This window comes from Pinus tabuliformis, chromosome J (genome assembly GCF_031772625.1).
Source record: "Pinus tabuliformis cultivar Carrire ecotype Pingquan chromosome J, CPIR1, whole genome shotgun sequence".
Lineage (NCBI taxonomy): Eukaryota > Viridiplantae > Streptophyta > Pinopsida > Pinales > Pinaceae > Pinus > Pinus tabuliformis.
In genome coordinates, this window is record NC_142295.1 from 89,233,104 (window position 1) to 89,242,175 (window position 9,072).

Consider the following 9,072-nt stretch of genomic DNA (forward strand, 5'->3'; position numbering starts at 1 on the left):
CATTCAAAGGGAGGTTCTGGTGATCATGGTGATCCTCATTATTGTCGTCCTTTTTATGATGAAAGATGGGTCGTTTGTTCTTTAGGCATTGATTGATGCCGCACATGTGCACTTGGCTTCTACCCTAACCAAATCCTTCTCTTTGGAATAAAGGAAAATTCATTAGAATTTTTGGCCTTTAAATAGGTTGCATCAAAGAAGAATATCATGGGAAAAACCATGGGCTATCAAAATTTGAAGTCCAAAAACCTCTAATGTTTACATGACAAGACAACATCTCTTCCATATTGGGCTAAAGAGCATCTCTCGGTGCAACAAATGTGTACTGCTCAAATATGATATATACAAAATTTCAAGGATAATCTTAATCATATAAGATACTAAGTTTACATATTCTCCACGTTCTCATTTCTATCATAAGACTTATATTAGCGCAACCATATAAATTAAATGGTTGATAAACATCCATAGGTGTCCATCCATGATAAACATCAAAAAAATTACCCTAAGATACATGTCACATTGCCTAAAAAACCATATGTTAAATTAAAAAGAACAAAAAATTAATATATAAGTTAAACATGTTAAATTAAAAAGAACTAAAAATTAAAAAAATAAGTTAAACATATGTACATTTTAAAAAACATGTAACAATATTTTAACTCGTGAGATTCATCCCCACTTTACTCTGGAAATTCTTAACTTGTAAATAACTCTTGTTACAATATTGTGGGCCAATATCATGGTTGGACAAGTTTAACTAATAGATGAAATGACTTTTTTCATCGGAATCCGATAATACGATTTCGAGCAAGGTTGTGATTTCATATTGTTTAAAATGTACTTTTGAATTAATAAATGGATTCAACACTCTGAAAAACCCCCGAGGCACTCAAACTTTGTAGATTAAACAAATTAAATTTATGATTCTTAAAAATCTCTACTTGATTTTGGGCTAAATTAACCGGGAACAAAAAAAATGTCCAAAAAGGGTCATTTTGTTTATTAGTTAAACTGCGCATACTATGGCTCATCAATACCACATGCCCAATATGACATGTGTTGACATGACATTTTCTTTAATTAACTAGTTTTATATAAAATAATAAAAAGAGCATAACTATCTTGGAGATTATATTAACTCTTGATGTGTGAATACTAGTATGAATATTCTGGCATATTCCATGGAGGTTAAATCTTTGTCATGCACCTAATAATTAGTGATAATTAAATTAAAATTGTGGAAAGCTTGTTATGAAAAAAACACACCTATCAATGATGAACCAGGGTGGTTCGAAACAAGGCGACCAAATAAGTGTAATGAAAAAAAAATGATAATAAAAATAATAAAAATAAAAATAAATAAATAAATTGTCTAAACAATATGAACCACAGAAGTTTCAATTCATAAATTTTAATTTAATTATCAATAATTATTAGGTTAATGGTGGCCATTTAATCTCCACCAAATATTTTAGAATATTTACAAATCAAAGGTTGAGAGTTCTTTCAAAAGTTCTTATACCCTTATTACCCTTTTAATTACACCGAAGGTGTTTCCTCTACGGATTTAGGGTGGGCAAACATTGTTCACCCCTGTCAATCCCCACACTCCATTTTCATCATCCTCCATCGAAACAAGGCGACCAAATAAGTGTAATGTGAGTTTACTAAATAAACAAAACAAAGCAAAAAAACAAAAATTATAATAATAATAATAAAAATAAATAAATAAATTGTCTAAACAATATGAATCACAGAAGTTTCAATTCTTAAATTTTAATTATCAATAATTATTAGGTTAATGGTGGCTATTTAATCTCCACCAAATATTTTAGAATATTTACAAATCAAAGGTTGAGAGTTGTTTCAAAAGTTCTTATACCCTTATCACCCTTTTAATTACACCGAAGGTGTTTCCTCTACGGGTTTGGGGTGGGCAAACATTGTTCACCCCTGTCAATCCCCGCACTCCATTTTCATCATCCTCCATCCCATCGAATTTCCATTTTCATTATCCTCCATCCCATCAAGCGAAAAGTCACCATCGAGAAAGGTTGTTGCTACTGCCAAATCCTCACAATAACTTACAATAGACGAAACAACAATGGGACACCCTTTGGAATTGTAGAGTGAGGGGCAAGCATTAGCTCTCTAGCCACTCTGCAACAATGAATTTCATACCTAAAAGAATTGAAATTATGTTTAGGCTCTAAGCTTTGCCAGCTCAAAGCCAGAGGAAAAAAGAAAGCAAAACAATAAATTTCAAACTTGTATATCTCTTATGCTGAAAACTCGTCACATTGACCTCGAGGCAAACTTGATGTTCATCCATTGCAAGTCAAACAACTAGGTCTACAATCTGTGGGTCGTGCTTGGCAATCCTGTAACAGAAGTATATAAAGGAGAAAATTGGGTGTGAAAGTAAGCCTTATTGATTCTAGAATTAGTCCTTAATTGATTCAATGAATGACTGTTAAAACATATTTGCATCATATTGGGCTTGTGTGTATAGGTGGGAAGTGGAGACAATGAATCCTTAGTGGTATTTTCCTTTGGAACAAAATTGCCAAGATCAATGGAGCTACCAGTCCTAGGTGCCATAGAAAATTGAATGGTGGAGGCAAGATCTTTGTTTTTCTCCAAGATTAGCTCCTTTGTGGCACTACTTGGTAATACCTCTATAGAGCCAGTAGACAAGCTAATTTGGGGTGAAAGTAGGGAAGCCTGGTTAAATGATAAATCCAATTGGGGTTTTGGGGAACTACAATATGAGCAATGTAAGTCATAGATGGGTAGGAGGAAGAAATTCCATTTGAGGAAGGATAACCTATAATAATCAAAGACTCTGGCTCAGTTTTAGCCCCATCAAACTATAAAAAAGTAACAGCTTTATCCATAGAATCAAGGGACAGACTGTGCAATTTCTATCTGGTCTCCTAATTTTCATGAGACTAAACTAGTAGGACAATTTCCTGCTTCTAAGCATCTTAATTCCATAGAACTCTATCCTCATATGGAGTTTTGTCATGGATAGAAGCTTTATAAAATCACCACTTTCTCCAAAATCGAAATTTGGAACTGTTATCCCTTAAAAAAAAATCCTCCTGCACATAAAAACAAAACTAAAACCATTTATCCATTGATTGCACTAATAGAAGCAAGCTGCTTTACAACTGTGTAGGGGTGGGGAGATCCATCAACACTTGTGTTATTCATGTGTGTGTGCAAATGAATATGGGCACTAACACAAATCCATCTTAACTCTAGCTTTATATCCACTTGAGATTGCAAACCTTCAGGATTCATCTCAAAGAATGCATTGAAACATGGTGTATGTGGGTTAGAATTCGAGATATACGACCTTTATATTTGCAACCTAGAGATGCATCTCAGTGTGTGCTACTCTTCAATCCAATACACAGTACAACAATTTGATAGGCACCTCTCTTTTCCAAAGCTCCAGGATGCATATCTTGAGTTAACACAGATCGATGGACCATTGAATAATAGTGAGGGTAGATCAGAATTCAACATATACGGCTTCAAGCTTCACGACTATTGCAAACCCAATTTTAGATGGGTTTGTGCTAGGTTTCAATTAAAACACAATATAACAATCAATCAACAAGGACAACACACAAAATCTGTCAAAATTCCATATAATCTAAAAGAAGACATTTGAAAATTCCATAGTTGTTGTCTCCATTATCTTGTAGTGCTCCTCAAGTTGAATGATTAGCTCTTTTTTTAATTGCCCTGGAGGTTTGAAGTTGAATTTCAACCATTTCTTCAGAGATTCTTTGACTGACCGAATTTTACTTTCCAAGACAAAGGTTGGGGAGCCTTTAACGGGAAACCTCCAAGCTTATTTTATTAATTCCATCACTCCCTCCTCTTGAAGCCAAGCTGGGTTGTATCTGAATGGAATTGGACCCATATTTTAAATTTTTTTCCAAATGAAGCGTAATTGGTCTATGGTGTCAAACCCTGAGCTTTAATAAAGGATGTGCATTCTAACCCTTTTAATAGCCATCTGTTGTGGACCAGGAATCTATCAATTCTAGCTGCTATGTGATTGTCTCCTGATCGTCGATTGGTCCAGGTGTATTTTCCAGTTTTTTGAACTACATCAAATAAATCCCATCCGTATATAACATCCTTGAGTCGCTCTTTGTATGGATCTCGTATTATACTTCCTCCTTTTTTTCCTTTTTTAGATACGTTTAGAGTTACATTAAAATCACCCCCAATCATGACGTTTTGATCCTTTGTCTTTGATTACTTCTAGAGAGTCCCAAAATTCAATTTTCTCACTATACAAGACATGGGCATATATGTTTATTACTGGTATTCTTTCTCCTGTCTCTTTATGTTCTAGAAGGGACACAATCTAATTTTGCATTTTAATGTTGTAAATACATGAGAAATGTTTCTCCGACCAGAAGGTGCACATTCCCCCTGATGCTCCTCTTGAACTTTAGGCAATTCCATCGCTTCCTTTCCACTATTTTTAGTGCTTCATTCTCTTCCAACTTTCTTTATTAGACAAATAATATCCACGGGTTTTCTTGTTTAATGAGACCCTTTATTGTTAGGGATTTAATGGGGCTCCACATACCCCTTATATTCCATGATATCACTTTCATTTGGAAGTGAGATTCTGCGACCCTCCTCCCTTCAATCCATTTGTTCCTTTATTCCCCTTTGTTGAAAATAGCAACAAGAAATGCTAAAATAGCACTGCTATAAATAGCATTTCGGGATACATTCCAATTTTAGTTAGTCCCTAAACTAAAATTGAGAATTAAAATTCGAATTTGATCTTAGCAGTTGTTTGTAAAATAATTAATTAATTCATCTTGAGTTAATTAGTTGTAAAAAATCAAACATGAAGTCTATGTGAAAACATGCAACAGTTTCTCCATTGATTGAGGAAGTTATCCCTTGATTAAACGAGATCAGGATGAGTTGTACTTTGAGTTGTAATTAGTTAGCTCAGTTAACTGAGTTAAGTCCAGTTAGATTAGTTCAAACAGTTTGTTGAACTAATTGTGAGTTCAGTTAGTTAATGCATGCATGCATGTAACTGTTGCACTTCAGATAACTGAATATTCTCTCATAAATAACTCATGCATGTCATTTTAGTCAGAGACCCGGTTGAGATCAGATGATGGGACAGTGTACTATCAGTTGCAGGAATATTCCATGGAGGATATCTCTTGCATGAAGAAGGAATTCATTCCTTGGAGATTGCACAGTTACTTTTGAGTTTGATGAGTGTGTGATGAGGCTAATTCACACAGGTGACAGCATTGGACCCCAAGAGAAACTACGCAAGGAAATAGGAGGCTTGGAGGGCTGAGGGAAGGAATATATTGTGTCTATTCAGCCTGTGAGTTGTATTGTTGGATTGTACTGAGTGCAGGATAGCTTGTGAGCTAATGCTTTATGTAATCCAGACATATTTCCACTTATATGATAATACAAAGATCAGGGTTTTTAGCCGATGCTTTCCCCAAAGTATTCTTCTGTGTTCATGTGTGATTGCTTTCTCATTCTCAGTTATATGTGTTCTATTTGATCTTGCTCAAAATCGATTAAGCTTCTGCAAGTTTGTTTTTAGAAGTAGATCAAGTATTTTGCTTTAGTATATTGCATTATCAGGTGATCTACAGTGGGAATTTCTACATGGTATCAGAGCAAAGGTGATCAAAGCGAAGAACAGTATACAAAGAAGGGAGAAGTTCGAAGTTTCAAGTTCCTGATTATAGAATTCGAATTCTTATCACATCTCAAATTTCACCAATGGCGTTCAATGGTTTAAGACTCGAGTATGCCCTTGATGGCAGCTCGAATTATATAGCCTGGAAGGATCGCATGGAAGCAGTATTAGAGGACAACGGTCTAAAGGACTTCATTGATCAAGAAGTCCCCAAGCCAGCAGCGGCTAATGCTACAGAATTGGCAGAATAGAAGAAATGTGTGGCTAGAGCGAGGAGAATCCTCTTGGAGGCAGTTCGAGACCACATTGTCTCGAGCCTCCATGGGAAGGAGACACCATTTTCAATGTGGAAAACATTGAAAGATCTATATCAGAATAACAGCAATTAGAGGAAGTTGGCATTGAAAGACAAGCTTCGGAAAATCAAGTGTGAAAAGTGCGACACAATCTCTACATATCTGAGCAAGCTCACCACCTACAGGGATGAGCTTGGAAGTGTAGGGATCACGACAGCCGATGATGACATGGTGAGTCTTTCTCTCCTCGGTCTTCCTAAGAAATGGCATAGCTACCAAGACTCGGTAAATGGAAGAGAGAAATTGCCAGATTGGGAACGAATTTGGTCGGATCTAATGCAAGAGGAGATAAGGAGAAGCACCAAAGATGGATCTTCATCAAAACAAGATGATGAAGAAAATCTAGCCTTAGCAAGTAAGGCGAGGAAAGGGAAAGGGAAGGCGTCCCATTCCAAATCCAGTTCTTCCCATGGTGGGAAGAAGTTTGACAAATCGAAAGTGTGATGCTTTCATTGTCATGAGTTGGGCCATTATGCTACGAATTGTCCACAGACGAAATCCAAGAAGGGATCCTCAAAGGGATCAGATGGTGAGGCACTAGCCTCACAATTCAAATTGGATTTCTCTCTCATCGTGTGCATGGTTTCATCCATGGTGGGATGTGTTTGGTACCTGGACAGTGGAGCCTCTTTCCACATGTCTGATGACAAGAATCTTTTCAGTACCCTGAAGGAGAAGGATCTCCAGATGCGGATCGAGATGGGCAATGATGGAAAGTACCATGTTTCAGGTGAAGGTACAGTTGTGTTTTAGAGGGAGCATGGAGCTCCTCTCACCCTGACTGATGTAAAGTATGTACCAGGTCTGAAGAAGAATCTTGTGTCTGTCGCTATGCTAGAAGACAAAGGCTATGATGTAGTCTTTAGTAAAGGAAAGGTATTCTTGAGGCATATCGGTACTGGACAGACCAAGAGGATTAGGATTCGAGTAAAGAATCTTTACAAGATGGAGGTAGACGACTGTGCTGCATTGAGTTCCAAAGCAGAGGTAGTGCAAAGCCAAGATGTTGGTGAGCTATGGCATAGAAGATTGGGCCACTTGCACCATGGGGCCTTGAAGATCATGCAGCAGATTTCTACTGAACTTCCCGAGGGAAAACTGGAGTAGACGGATACATGAAAAGGTTGTACCTTGGGTAAGTATGCGAAATCTTCCTTTCAGGATTGAGACAGTAGTGCTGGAACAATCTTGGAGCGAGTTCACACAGATGTTTGTGGACCATTCTCTACAACCTCCACCGCTAAACAAAGGTACTATGTTATTTTTATTGATGATTTTTCTCGTAGATGTTGGATCTACTTTATGCAAAAGAAGGATCAGACCTTCTTGAGGGAGAAAGAATCTGGAAAGAAAATAAGGGCCTTGCGCAACGACAATAGTGGAGAGTATGTCTCCCAACAGTTTAAGGACTTCTACGCTACAGAAGGAATTAAATGGGAGTTGATGGCAACCCATAACCCACAGCAGAATGGGGTGGCTGAAAGGAAGAACGAATCGATTGTGGGAGCAACTCGAGCGATGTTGCATGACCAAAGCCTACCACTTCATTTGTGGGCTGAGGCATGCAATACAATAGTATACTTGCATAACAGAAGCCCGCACTGTATACTAGGAATGAAGACACCTATGGAGGCCTTTTCCAGGAAGCGACCAGATGTGAGTCACTTCAGGATCTTTGGATCATCGATTTATTGCCATGTGACCAAAGATGCTCGGAAGAAGCTAGATCCAACAGCTGAGTTGGGGATACTTGTGGGGTACACTGATACACCCCACAACTATCGAGTGTTCCTGCCTACCAGTTAGAGGACAGTGGTGCGCAAAGATCTGAAGTTCGACGAGCAGAAAGCCATGCGAGTATCACTTAATAGGGAGCTCAAGTTGCATGCAGAGGAGGAACTTTCAGTTCCTAAGGAGGAGGAGCCTCAGATTGATGTGGAGCAGCCGCATGCAAAGGATCCGGGAGTGGAGACATCCACTCATGTTGAGTCTTCCAGAGATGGGCAGAAACGCTCAAGGGAAGCTGACAGGTTGATGCTGGATGTGCGAGAGAATGTGGGACAGCCATCTTCTCAGCGCAGATAGAGGAGGTCACCCGAGCAGTACACTGGTTACATGGCCCTGGTTGGGGAGTGTGTAGAGTCCGAACCTTCTTCATTCGAGGAGGCAGTGCAACAACCAGTCTGGGTTGATGCAATGGTGGAGGAGTACGACTCCATCGTTTGGAACTGTGTTTGGGATGTTGTCCCAAGACCTCAGGACAAGTCAGTGGTGAGTTCCAGATGGCTTTACAAGGTAAAGCAAGCAGCTAATGGCAGTGTTGAGAAACATAAGGCAAGGTTTGTTGCCCGTGGTTTCTCACAGGTCAAGGGGATCGACTATGATGAGACTTTTGCTCTTGTAGCAAGATACTCATCTATCAGATCGATGTTGGCACTATCAGCTCAGATGGGTTGGATGATCCATCAGATGGATGTGAAGACAACGTTCCTCAATGGGAAGATTGAGGAAGAGGTGTACATTAAGCAGCCAAAAGGTTTTGAGACCTTCGATCGTGAGTCACATGTGTGCCGACTCAAGAGGGCTTTGTACAGGCTGAAGCAAGCACCTCGTGCTTGGTACACCAGGATTGACACACGAGGTTGGGCTTCACTAAGAGTGAAGCAGATGCCAACCTTTACAACATCATGGTAGAAGGTAAGCCATTGATCATTGTTCTTTATGTGGATGATCTGATTTTGACATGTGATGATCAGTTGATCAAGTCTTGTAAGGAGGACCTTGCAAGAGAGTTCGAGATGAAAGACATGGGTCTTATGCACTACTTTCTAGGCATGGAAGTGTGGCAGAAAGATGGGGAAGTATTTGTGTCTCAAGGCAAGTATGCCAATGAGATACTCAGGCACTTCCACATGGAGAAGTGCAAGCCCATGCAGACTCCTCTATCTAGGAATTGGAGGAAGGAGGATGCTACTTCAGGTGAGGTAGTAG

General features: G+C 38.7%; 1 pseudogene; it reads right to left on the minus strand.

The window, feature by feature from the left end:
• Window positions 1-2,265: 2,265 nt before the first annotated feature.
• LOC149225656 (uncharacterized) lies at window positions 2,266-4,635 on the minus strand (annotated as a pseudogene).
• Window positions 4,636-9,072: the final 4,437 nt, after the last annotated feature.